The sequence below is a fragment of the Meriones unguiculatus genome, chromosome 3, assembly GCF_030254825.1.
Source record: "Meriones unguiculatus strain TT.TT164.6M chromosome 3, Bangor_MerUng_6.1, whole genome shotgun sequence".
Classification (NCBI taxonomy): domain Eukaryota; kingdom Metazoa; phylum Chordata; class Mammalia; order Rodentia; family Muridae; genus Meriones; species Meriones unguiculatus.
The window spans coordinates 167,583,310-167,593,672 of record NC_083351.1 but is presented as its reverse complement, the minus strand read 5'-3'; the positions used below and the strand labels follow the sequence as shown (position 1 = coordinate 167,593,672).

General features: G+C 41.7%; 1 pseudogene; it reads left to right on the top strand.

Moving 5' to 3' along the window:
- Nucleotides 1–5,001: 5,001 nt before the first annotated feature.
- On the top strand, nucleotides 5,002–10,050 carry LOC132652907 (PRAME family member 12-like; annotated as a pseudogene).
- The last annotated feature ends 313 nt before the right edge of the window (nucleotides 10,051–10,363 follow it).

Sequence of the window (10,363 nt, the reverse complement as noted above, 5' to 3'; positions counted from 1 at the left end):
ACTGAGCTGCCATGGGTTACATTTGTGCAGGGGTTCTAGGTTATCTCCATGCATGGTACTTGGGTGGAATATAATTCTCAGAAAATACCAAAATTTGTTGGTTCTGATGCTCTCCTTGTGCAGCTCCTGTCCTCTCCAGGTCTTTCTATCTTCCCCTTCTTTTATAATATTCCCTGCACTCTGCCCAAAGATTGGCTATGTGTCTCAGCATCTGCTTTGATACTGTGCAGGTGAGAATCTTTCAGAGGCCCTCCGTGGTAGGCCTCTGTCCTGTTCCTTGTTTCCCCCTCTTCTGATATCCATCCTCTTTGCCTTTCTGAATGAGGATTGAGCATCTCTCCTAGAGTCCTCCTTCTTGATTGGCTTCTGTAGGTGTACAGATTTTAGTATGTTTGTCCTATATTATATGTCTAATATCCACTTATGAGTGAGTATATACCCTGTGTGTCTTTCTGCTCTGCGATACCTCACTCAGGATGATCTTTTGTAGTTCCCACCATTTGCCTGGACATTTCATGATTTCCTTGTTTTTAATTGCTGAGTTGATTTCCATTGTGTAAATGTACCACGATTTCTGTATCCATTCCTCAACTGAGGGGCATTTGGGTTATTTCTAGCTTCTGGCTGTTACAGAAAAAAAACACAAAAAACCCTGATATGAACATGGTTGAGCAAATGTCCTTGCTGTGTAATTGGGCATCTTTTGGATATATGCCTAGGAGTGGTACAGCTGGATCTTGAGGTAGGACTATTCCTAATTGTCTGAGAAAGCACTACATTGATTTTCAAATTGGCTGTACAAGTTGACATTTCCACCAGCAATGTAGGAAGGTTTCCTTTTTCTCCACAAACTCTCCAGCATGTGCTGTCACTTGAGTTTTTGATCTTAGCCATTCTGATGGGTGTAAGGTGAAATCTCAGGGTCATTTTGATTTCCCTGATGACTAAGGATATTGAGCATTTCTTTAAGTGTTTCTCTCCCATTCTATATCCCTCTATAGAGAATTCTCTGTTCAGCTCTACACCTCATGTTTAATTAGATTACTTGATTTGTTGCTGCTTAACTTGTTGAGTTCTTTATATATGCTGGATATTAGCCCTCTGTCAGATATAGGGTTGGTGAAGATCCTTTCCCAGACTGTAGGCTGTCATTTTGTTATTATGACAGTATCCTTTGCTTTAGAGAAGCTTTTCAGTTTCATGAGGTCCCATTTATGATTGTTGATCTTAGAGCCTGTGCTGTTGGTTTTCTATTCAGGAAGTTGTCTCCTGTGCCAAAGAGTTTAAGGCTCTTCCCCACTTTTTCTTCTAACAGGTTTACTGTGTCTGGTTCTATGTTGAGATCTTTGATCCACGTGGACTTGAGTTTTGTGCAGGGTGATAAATATGGATCTATTTCCATTTTTCTACATGTAGACATTCAGTTAGAACAGCACCATTTGTTGAAGATGCTATCTTTGTTCCATTGTATAGTTTTTTCTTCTTTATAAAAAATATCAAGTGTCTGTAGGTGTGTGGGCTTATTTCAGGGTCTTCTATTCAATTCCTTTGTTCCAGCTTGTTTCTATGCCAGTACCATTCAGTTTTTATTACTGTTGCTCTATCGTACAGCTTGATATCAGGGATGGAGCTACCTCCAGAAAATCTTTTATTGTAGAGGACTGTTTTAGAAATTCTGGGTTTCTTGTTATACCAAATGAAGTTGAGAATTATTCTTTCAAGGTCTGTAAAGAATTGTGTGGTAATTTGATGGGAATTGCATTGAAACTGTAGATTGCTTTTGGTAACATGTCCATTTTTACTATGTTAATCTTGTTCTATGTTTTCATTTTTTAAAAGAAGTTATTCATTTTTATTTTGTGCACTTTGCTGTTTTGATTGCATGTATGTCTGTGTGAGGGTGCTGGATTCTGGAACAGGAGTTCAGGTAGTTGTGAGTGGCCCTGTGGGTACAATGACTAGAACTTGGGTTCTCTGCAAAAGCTTGTGGTGCTGTTAACCACTGAGTTATCTCTCCAACCCTCTGCCTCCATTTGTAGTATGAAGCTTCTCCCTGTCTAGCTCATTCTTGGTGGCATCTTCTCTACATAATGTGCCAAGCTGGTCCTTCCTGATTTCCTTCTTAAGATTTACATACTAGAGGCTGGAGAGATGGCCCAGGACTTAAGAACACTAGCTGCTCTTACAAATGATCTGGGGTCCTCACAATCATTTAGAGCCTCCAACTGTCTCTGACTCCTGTTCCAGGGGATCCAACACTTTCACACAGACAAAGATGCAGGCAAAACATCAATGCACATCAAATACAAGGTAATGGATTATGTAAAAATTCATAAATGGATTCATGTAATGTTTACACTATTTCTTTTTAACAATTTTAAGCTAGGCATGATGGCATATGCCTTTAATCCCAGCACTGGTAGAGGCAAAGGCAGGTAGATCTCTGTGATAGTGAGCCTAGGCTGGTCTACAGAGGCTACACAGAGAAACCCTGTGTCAAAAAACAAAACAAAACAAAACAAAACAAATAATTATTATCTGTGCAGCATGGAGTATTACATGTGTCTTCAGGAGATCAGAACATAGCTTCAGAAAATGGGGTTGCAGTCAATTGAGATCTGCCATGTGGATGCTGGGAAATGGAACTGGCTCCTCTGTAAGGGCAGTCAGTGCTCTTGACTGCTCAATCATTGCTCCAGTCTCTTTGCTTTGCTCTTCATTCATTGAAAGTAGATATTTTTTCATATAATAGTTCTGATTATGACTTTTTGTCCACCAGCTTTTCCGTGATCCTCCCTACCTTCTCTTCCATCCCAATCCATACTCTTTTCTCTTCTCTAAGAAGACAAACAGGCATCTTAAGAATAGCAAGAAGGAGCCAGGGGGTTGGTGAGATGTCTCTCAGTGGTTATGAAAACTGTTTGTTCTTCCAGAGGTCCTGGGTTCAATTCCCAGGAACCACATGGTGGCTCACAACTATCTATAATGTGATCTGATGTCCTCTTCTATCATGCAGATGTATATACAGAGGAGCACTCGCATACATAAAATAATTAAATCTTAAAAAGGGGAATTAGAGAGAGACAGAGGGAGCCAGTTGTGGTGGTACATGCCTTTAATCCTAGCACTCAGGAGGCAGAGTCAGGAGATCTCTGTGAGTCCAGCATGATCTATAAAGTAAGTTCCAGGAGAGTCAGATTTATACAGAGAAACCCTTTGTCAAAAAACTAATCCACAAACAAAAAAACACACTACCAGAAATAGAATTATAATAAAACAAAATAAACAATTCAGAATAGGAGAAAATAAACAAACCAATACAGGAAATGAACCAAAGATAAAGCATGAGGAGTTGGGCTGGGTGGCACTCTTCTGTAACCCTCTGTCAGGGAGACAGAGGCAGGCAGATCTCGGTGAGTTTGAGGCCAGCCTGAGTCCAGGATAGCCAGGAGGTTTGGCTCACAGAGTAATTCTCTCAGCAGGAACCCTGAGGCAAGAGGATCCCTGTGAACTGCAATTCCAAATTAACCTTACCTACAGAACAATGTTGTCAGAACACAATCCAAAAGCAAAGACAAGATAAAATAGAAGAATAAATAAATAAGTAAGCAAACTGTAAAATTTAAAGTTAGGGAATTAGTCAATAAATGGACTCATTTTCATTCTATTCTGTTTTGGTTGTGTTTTTGCATTGACACAGAAAGCTTGATTCAATCTAGAGATTCAGTCTAGATTCAAAGTGGGATTAAGTGTTTGGACTCAAATATGCAATCAGATGGCAGCTTGTGGTTGGTGGATTGGGCTACAAAAGGGAGGGGATGAGCAGGGTGGTATATAAGGCCTTCAGGAGAGGCAGAGGAGTCATTCTTTCAGTGAAATGAAGACTGTGGTGACAGTGGCCTATGCTGGGTTCCAGAGACCCTGTGCTCATCAGTGCTCAGAGCAGGTAAGTCACTTTGATCCAAAGAGCCAGGACCCCTGAAATAGAGAGTTTAGACCCAAGATGGGAAAGTCATTTATTTGTTCATTTGTTTATTTATTTACTTACTTATGTTTCTAAAGGCTTTATTTTTCTGGATGCATAGAATTTAAAAATACCTTTTAAATTTATAATGATTTTATTGATTATTGGGGAATTTCACATCATTGAATCTGGAGCACACTCACTTCCCAATCTACCCAGGAAACTTTTCCACTTGCCACCAAGCAAAAAAAAAAAAAAAAAAAAAAAAAGGAAATTCCATTCGTGTGGACAATATACTCACTGGAACATGATCAAAATTCACATGGACAGCCTCTTAAAGAAACATGAGTCCTTCCCCACTGGGCCCCAGCCAGAAGCCAACCACGGAGGAGTGTTAAATTTCTGCATCCTTAGCAAAATGTTGAATCATTCTCTTTGTTGGCTTTCTGTGACAGTATTTTTCATTCCTTACTCTTCAAATGAAGCTAATGAATAACCTGATTGGATTTAAATTCAGGTGGTTTTTTTTTTACATAACTTTAACTAATACAGAATGGGGAAACAACCCCATTTCCAGGATCATCTCAATTTTCACAGGCAGTTTTTATGTTTTAGAAAAAATTATGGGTAGGATGGGTGTGTAAACATCCCATGCTTTGTTGTTTCAGGACTTGTGACATGATCAATGTCTGGTTGGCACACAAAGATGGCACACAGCTTTTTTACTGCTGGGGACCCCTGCCCAGATGGAATGGGATTGAGTGGGGCATTGGTAAGGGTTGGATGGAGGAACACTGGGAAATGTGTAACCTTGGGTGTACTTGTAAGAGGCTCCTTGTGCTGTCAGTGAAGGAGTTTGGTTTGAGACCTCCAGAGAGGACAGTGGCTTAAGCTTGTCTCTACCATTGCCAGATCATTAACTTTGCCTGTCTTTGAGTGGTTCCTCTGATGGTGAGGGGGTTTTGAAAACTTGATGTTGACAATGTATTCTGACCTAAATGCCTCCCCAGGATCCTTCTCACTGAAGACCTTCCAGGATGGGTGCTCAGACTCCACCCACACACTTGAAGCTGGCAAGGCAGGCTCTGCTGAGAGATAAGACCTTGGACATGTCAGCTATGGACAAACTACCCATGGAGTTCTTGCCAGCACTGTTCAAGGAGGCCTTCACTGACTGACACACTACAACTGTGAAGGCAATGGTGGCAGCCTGGCCTTTCCCCTGTCTCCCTGTGGGGGCATTGATGAAGCCCCCTGACTTGGAAACCTTCCAGGCAGTTCTAGCAGGAGTAGACATGCAACTGCAAAGAAAGTTTTATTCCAGGTAAGAAATAAGCAAGTACTGTAGAATGGAGCCCACTGTGAAGACAGAAGAAATTGTGGGGTCTGGTAAAATGGCTTCTTCATGGATAATCAGATAGGAATGCAGGGCCCTTGGAAGCTCTTCTTTGCTTATCATAAGGAAGGTTGCCTGTTGCCAGAGCTTGTTAAAGATGTATGTACACTGTGAAATGAGCCTTCCCTGCAGTCCCACAACCACTAGTAATGGGACTAAGGAGAAATAGAGAGTCACGTAGAGGAAGGAAAGTTATTAGGGCTACCTATGCAGCTCAGGGAAAGTTAATGCAGGCTGGACTGGGACTGCTGAAAAAAAAATAACACCTCAGCAGGTGTTAGAACTGAGTTTAGAGATGTGGAGGAAATGCTGAGTCATGTTGGGTTTTGCCATGTAGCTGACACTTCATATGGTTTCCCCACAGGAGGGGAAAACTTCAGGTTCTTGACTTGAGGAAGAAGCACCGTGAATTCTGGAGCATATGGGCTAGTGCAGAGGATGGTAACTGCTCACAAGAGAACCCAGATGAGCATCAAGTAGTGAAGATCCTTCCCAGATATGCAAAGAGGCGGTGCCTTAAGGTGGTAGCTGACCTTTGTTCAGTCCGTGTATAGATGAAGAACAAACATTCTTATTGAACTGGGCCCTGCTGAGAAAGGGCTCTGTCCAGTTCTGCTGTATGGAGATAAAGATCTGGGTTATGCCTTCGCATGTTATCCAAGGAAGTTTCAATATATTCCATCCGGAGCACATCAAGGATTTGGAACTGATCATGATCAGCTGGGATGTGTTAAATCTGTCACAACTTGCTCCCTGCCTGGGCCAGATGAGAAATCTTCACAAACTCATCCTGGCACACATCATCAAGGATGTCTTCATGATTGGCAACAGGGCAAGAGACAGAGAGGAGAAGTGTGTCAGGAAGTTCATTTCTCAGTTTTACAAACTCAGCTGTCTCCAACATCTCTCCATGAATGGCATCTACTTTCTCAGAGACTGCCTGGATCAGGTTCTTGGGTAAGTAAGGGTGAGGGCTGTGTCAGCTGCCAGGGCAGACCTTTCTTTAATTTTAAAGATTAGTGGTTCATGAGACCTGCCAGTCACTGAGTGCCATATTTAGGCCTCATTAGAATACGAAGGTTATGCGTTGTTTCCATGTGTAATGAATCAAATTGTCAAATTCCCACTCTTTAATCAGAGGACTGCAGGTCAGATCTAGTAAGAATGGGTTGTAATTCTTCTACAAATTATGTCCACCCAATCCAATGGAAAGGGAACAGTAAGGGCAGAATGCAGTCCTCACTGGATTCAGAAGACTCAGCAGCACAATTTGGAGGTGAGCTCTGTGCTCAGATCTGTTAGTAGACTCAGTCTACCCCAAATTTGCTATGGGTGAAGTGTTTTGAGCCCAAGTAGAGTGCAAGGGACAATGGGGATAGTGTGGGTTTTAAATGACAGCAATAGTGACTTGCAAGGCATTGATGGAATCTAGAGTCCAGTGAGAACACAGGAAGTGTCCCTAGAGCCTGCCAGGACTTTCATGGGCTGGAACTTCTTTTCTTTTCCCTTTATTAGTATTGTTGTTGTTGTTATCATATACAATTTATTCATTTTGTATCCTGATTGCAGTTCTCTTTCTCATCTCCCCTAGTCTTAACCTCCCTCGTAGTTCCTTACCATCCCCTTTCTCTAGCACCCTGAAAAGGGGGACTCCTACACCACTGCCATCTGACCTTAGCCTATCAAGTCTCATCAGGAATGCCTGTATCCTCTTCCCCTGTGGCTTGGTAAAGCCACCCTGCCTGGGAGAAGAGCTCAAAGAACAGGCAACCAAGTTCTGGTCAGTGGCAGCCCCTGCTCTCCTTCTTAGTGGACTCACTTGGAGACTGATCTGTCTATAGGCTACATCTCAGCAGGGGATCTAGGTCTTCTTGAATGGTCCTTGGCTGGTGCATCAATCTATGGAGGCCCCCCTGCACCTTAATTTTTGGGCTTTGTTGTTCTCCTTGTGGGGTTCCTGTCCCCGCTGAGTCCTTCTATTCCCACCTTCTTCCATAAGACTCCCTGCTGTCTGCCCAAATTGTGGGTCTCTGTCTCTGCATATGCTTTGATCCCATGGTGAGTGGAGTGTTTTAGAGGACATCTATATAGGTTCCCATCCTGTTTCCTTTCTTCAGCTGCTTCTAGTCTCCATCCTTTTGCCCTTCTGAGTGAGATTTAAGCATCCTCACTAGGTTCCTCCTTGTTTAGCTTCTTCAGGTCTGTAGATTTTAGTATGTTTATTTGTAATACATAGCTAATATCTGCTTATGAGTGAGTATATACCTTGTGTGTTTTTCTTCTTCTGGGTTACTTCTGTCAAGATGATCTTTTCCAGTTGCATCCACTTGCCTGCAAATTTTACAATTTCTGTATCCATTCTTTTGTTGAGGGACATCTAGGTTGTTTGCAGATTCTGTCTATTACAAATAAAGCTGCTATAAACATAAACATAAGCACAAACACAAACATAAACATAGTTGAGCAAACACCCTTGTGTGGTGGACCTATTTCCATTTGGAACTATTTCCATTTTTCCAAATGGACCTATTTCCATTTCTCAGGTATATGCCCAAGAGTGGTATAACTGGTTCTTGAGGAAGGGCTACTTACACTTTTCTAAGAAAGTGCCAGATTGTTTTCCAAAGTGGTTGTACATGTTTGTGCTCCCACCAGCAATTGAGAGGGGTTCTCCATTCTCCACTTCCTCTCCAGCATGTGCTGTTACTTGAGTTTTTGATCTTAGCCATTCTGATGTCTATGAGATAGAATCTCAGAGTCATTTTGATTTGCATTTCTTTAAATGTTTCTCTGCCATTCAGTATTTCTCTGTTGAGAATTCTGTTCAGCTCTGTACTCCATTTTTAATTGTTTCATTTCTTGGTGCTTAACTTCATAAGTTCTTTATATATTCTAGATATTGGTCATCTGTGAGATGTAGGGTTGGTGAAGATTGTTTCTCATTCTGTAAGTTACCATTTTGTTCTGTTGACAGTGTCCTTTGCCTTACAGAACTTTTCAGTTTCATGGTATCCCATTTATTGATTGTTAATCTTATAGCCTGAGCTGTTGGTATTTTGTTCAGGAAGTTATCTCCTGTGTCATTGAGTTTAAAGCTCTTTCCCAATTTTTCTTCTAATAGATGTAGTATGTCTGGTTTCATGCTGAGGTCTTTGATCTACGTAGACTTGTGTTTTGTTCAGGGTGATAAATGTGGACCTATTTCCATTTTTCTACATGTAGACATCCAGTAAGACCAGCAGCATTTGTTCAGGGTGTTGTCTTTTTTTCCATTGTATGATTTTTTTCATTGTCAAAACTCAAGTGTCTATAGGTGTGTGGGTTTTTATGCATCTCTATTCGATTTACTGACACCATAGTCTGTTTCTATGCCTTTGCCATGCAGTTTTTATTACTGTTGCTCTATAGTACAGCCTGAAAACAGGGACAGAACTAGCTACACATGATCTTTTATTGTACAGGATTATTTTAGCTATTCTGGGTTTTTTGTTTTGTTGAGAATTATTCTTTCAAGGTCTGTAAGTATTGTGTTGGTGTTTTGATAGGAATTGCATTGAATCTATTCACAGATGATAGCATAGTATACATGAGTGACCCCAAAAATCTTCCAGGCAAAACCTAGAGCTGACAATCACCATCATCAAAGTGGCTGTATACAAAATTAACTAAAAAAATCAGTAGTCCCCCGCTATAAAAAAGGCAAAGAGTCTGAGAGAGAAATTAGGAAAACAGTTGTCACAATTGCCCCCAAAATCATAAAATGTCTTGGTGTAACTAACCAAGTAAGTGGAAGACTTGTATGAAGAAACTTCAAGTCTCTGAAGAAAGAAATGGAAGAAGATAGCAGAAAATGGAAAGATCTCCCATGCTTGTCGTTTGGAATTTCTTATGTGTGCTTTCTGGGCTATGGGCTGTACGGGATTTCTGCTTGAGAATGAGGCCAGGAGATGAAGTGTGAGATTGTCTTGACTAAACTGATTCCAATAGGAAGCATCTTAGAGAATATCCTTGCTATTTGGTCAAACTGAACTTGGGCACCAGGTTCCTTCTATCTCTGTGTAAATACCACCTATATTCTCCAACACCATTTTCCAGAATTAATTTCCTGGTCTAACCCTAGGCGCCTGATGACCCCGTTAGAGACACTGTCCATCACCTACTGTAACATTTCACACTCAGACCTGAATTACTTCTCCAGGTGCCCAAAGCTCTTTCAGCTGAAACATCTGGCATGAACTATGTGGGCTTAAAGGCTTTGGACCTTATGCCTCTCTGAGTCCTCCTAGAGAATGTGGCAGACACTTTGCAGTCCTTGGGCTTGAGGCTCTGTAGGATGGATGACTCTCAGCTCACTGTGCTCATACCTGCCCTCAGCAAGTGCTCTCAGCTGGCCAATGTCAGTTTCTATGGCAATGACTTCTACATGCACATCCTGAGGAACCTTTTGCAGCACACAGCCAACTTGAGCAAGATGAATGTGGAACAGTACCCTGCCCCTCTCGAGTGCTATGATGAGTTCAGTTATGTCTCCACAGAGAGATTTGTCCAACTCTGTGCAGAGCAAATAGACAGGCTCAGGGCCATAAGACAGCCCAAGTACATCTCCTTTGCTACAAATACTTGCCCTAGATGTGAAGAGCCCTGTGTCTATGACCAAGGATTCAGACTCTGTCATTGCCAGCAGAGGTGACAGTAAATAGGGAAAAAAGTCTTCTGGATTGGAAGAAATGAAAGGCTTGGGGCCCAACTCTCATGCTGGGGACTCAGAGCTTCAGACACTCTTCATATTTTTGGAAACGAAATGATGTATATTGAGGTGGATTTTGCAGGCTGAATTTGACATGGAAATCAATGCAATTGTGGGAACAGAGGATCTAGTGGAGTGAGAAAGACCACTTTACATTTATAAGTGGCTTCTGTCAGGAAAGGATAACCAGTGGCTTTATCCTGCAGCTGTAAACCTGGATCCTCTCCCTCTGGGGTCTTTTTCAGTTATCATCCTC